This window comes from Eleutherodactylus coqui, chromosome 5, assembly GCF_035609145.1.
Source record: "Eleutherodactylus coqui strain aEleCoq1 chromosome 5, aEleCoq1.hap1, whole genome shotgun sequence".
Classification (NCBI taxonomy): Eukaryota; Metazoa; Chordata; class Amphibia; order Anura; family Eleutherodactylidae; genus Eleutherodactylus; species Eleutherodactylus coqui.
The window spans coordinates 175,043,541-175,046,972 of record NC_089841.1 but is presented as its reverse complement, the minus strand read 5'-3'; positions in this window follow the sequence as shown (position 1 = coordinate 175,046,972).

Here is a 3,432-nt window from a genome sequence, read left to right as displayed (position 1 = left end):
ACTAGCAGTTTCCTAACATCCCTGTTACTAGAATAGCCAAATGCCTAACGCCAAGCTCATTGAAAAGCCGTGGAAAGGAAACAGCTAGTGACAGCCACTTCAAACTTGCTTTTCAGTGATAAAACTAAACACCTTTTAATGCAAAAGATTGATAACAAAACACATAGGCTATTAGATAAGCAAAAATTGTGTGAAAGGTTAGTGTCCTTTTAAATACTCGCTTTAGTCCAAACTGCAATTTCTCACCATAACTAGCCAGATCTTGCAGAGCCGATGCTGAATGCCACATTATTGAAGCGCCGTTGAGTTTGCCAGAACTTCCTACCCAACTCCAGTGGAGAGTTGTGTAATTTGCATTAGATAGAACAATGTTGTTTTTGTTTTCTTTACAACATTTACTTAGTAAAGCACTTTCATTGGCTGCTTTTTCCTTTAAAAGGAGTTTTGTCATAAAAAAAAAAATTCTATACTTACCTATTTCTCCAAAGGCAGCCTTCTTACCAGATCTTCACCTCACCGATATTCTCCTGGCTCCTCCATTCCCCCGGGTCATGGCCCCTCCAGCCGGCCGGATCCTCTTCATCCTGTGATGAAGCGTACATTGCCAGAATTCTACTTCCTGAAGGGGAATGTATGCTACATCACTAGTGATGTAGTGCTCACTGCCTAGCAGGGAATGCCGAATCCTTGGCAGCCTATTTTAGCATGACTGCGCATGCATGATGTCTCGCCACTATTGTTCACTAACCTGCAGGAAGTGAACTGCAGCTAATGGACGCTCTAAAATAGAAAGAGCATACGTCCGGCTTATAGCAAGGTGACCTGGGGGACTGGAGGAGCCAGAAGATAAGTGAGAAGATGCGGTAAGAAGACTGCTTTGGGAGGAATAAGTAATTTTTCATTCTAATGACAAAACCTTTTTATTAAAAGCAGCTTAGGCTAGCGCTTGGTCCTCTTTATGGGTTTAGTTTGGATTTGGGTCCACTTTTTGTGGAAAGGTTTTTCACAAGATTTTTGATTGTGTCTATGGGAATTTGTGTCCCTCCTACTAAAAGTACATTTGTGAAGTCAGGCATCAACTTTGTAGGACAATGGCTGGATTGCAGTAGTCATTTCAACAGGCCCCAAAGGTGTCTGATAGGGCTGAAATCAGGATACCATGCACACCACTCCAGTTCTTCCATACCAAACTCATTAAACCATATCTTTATGGACCTTAATTTGTGCATAGAGCAAGAACAAGGGCCTACCCCCAAACTATTGCCAGAAAGTTTTAAAAAAAGCATACAACTCTGTAAACTGTCTTAGTATGTTGTTGAATTAACATTACCTCTCACTGGAAAAAAGGGGCATAGCCCAACCCTAAATAGCCCCACGCTACCAGTATTATTTCTCAACTAAATTTTATAGTAGGCATTATGTATTCTGGCAGGAAGGATTCTTTGGGTATCTGTCAAACCCAGATTCATCCATCAAATGTGGTTCAACACTCCAGCGAGCAGGTTCCCAGTTGTGGCATACTAGACAATACTTCATCCCACACTTGGATTGTGCATTGTGAGATAAGTCATTTCTTAACCCTTTCTAATCCACTGTCTGACCTAGGAATACGTTATGATTTAAGGCTGTACAGCTCCGATGTTGGAAGACGTCTGTCGGGGTTCTCTTACTGTATATTGCCAGACTCTCTGCTGCCGAAGCCTATCCAGCGTGTCACCTCATGCAGTACTGGCTTTAGCCAGCATATAGCGCTGTTGTATAATGACAGAAAAAGAGCAAGCCCCCTAGGTAAACCAGGCTACAAATTGGATTGGAAAGGGTTAAAGCTTCTGCTGCACAGTTCTGCAGATGCACTTCCAGGGGCTATATGGAACTGTGTAATAAAAGATACACCAGAGGATAAGATTTTTACATGCCACATACTTCAGCACTTGACTGTCCTGTTTTGTGTATTTGAGCTTCATATCAGAGCAGTTTTGATCTCAGACAAATTCCACTTCTCAATAACACTTTGATAGGCAAATAGAGCAGGAAAAGAGATCACAAACTGTCTTGTTACAAAACATGGCATCCTGCAGAGCCACCTAATGTCATCTACTACTAATGTTTGCCTTGAAAGACTGCTTGGCAGTGTTTGAGCCTACGCACCCTTTTGCAATGTGGAACACCTGAACAGTTAATTAGGATTATCACTTACTTTTGTCCATATAGCGTATCTCAAGAGTTACAGTAGATTGAAGTTGGTTTTCCTGTCTATGCATAAAGGCTATGCATGCATCAGTATGCCTTATCTTGGCTAAATATTTGTGTATGGGATGGGGGGGGTTGGACCGTAGGTCTTTATAAAAATGTCAGTGACATTTGCTAGTATTGTCAATGCTATGAAAAATGAGTAACCACTATATATAGCTCAGTCAAAGTTATGCTGCTGTTAGCCTAATAGAAAGTCTAATGCTCTTTTTAAGCAATGCTTTTACTATCTGAATGTCTTTGGTGCCCTATTATATATACAGTTGTCAAAGGCTAGTGAGTCAGGGGACCAGGAGCCGCAGGTTGGGTAACATTAGAACATGGAATTATGATAACAGCATGTTTGATTTCCATTGCATACAATTAAGGAGTTGTCACCTTAACAGAAAGCATAGTCGAATAAAGGCCCATTTACACGGAGCGAGGATCGCTAAAAGGCAACTGTTTTAGCACTAATCGTTGAATCTAAATGGCCGCCCATCGTGCACTTTGTGTAAGGGGGGGTTGGACTGTAGGTCTTTATAAAAATGACAGTGACATTTTCTAGTATTGTCAATGCTATCAAAACTGAGTAACCACTATATGGCTCAGTCAAAGTTATGCTGCTGTTAGCCTAATAGAAAGTCTAATGCTCTTTTTAAGCAATGCTTTTACTATCTGAATGTCTTTGGTGCCCTATTATATATACAGTTGTCAAAGGCTAGTGAGTCGGGACCAGGAGCCGCAGGTTGGGTAACATTAGAACATGGAACTATGATAACAGCATGTTTGATATCCATTGCAAGGAGTGTCACCTTAACAGAAAGCATAGTCGAATAAAGTCCCATTTACATGAAGCGATGATCGCTAAAAGGCAATTGGTTTAGCGCTAATCGTTAAATCTAAATGCACGCCCATCGTGCACCCGTTAAATTCAGTCCAATGTAAAAATCGTCCCTCAGCCTTATCAGTTCTCCACAGGTAGTGCTGATGGCATTGTTTCCCACTGCAGAATAAAGGATCTGAGTGTAGATAATAGCCCTCGGGTTATTAACTACATTCAGCTAAGGCTTCATTTGCACAATTAATTGCTCTTAAGTAGCTACTTAATAGGTTTATGCAAAATGATCGCTCAAATCTGTCACTCAAACTGTCATTTGAGTGACCATCAGGCCGTGTAAATGGGCCTTAAAACAGGACTAA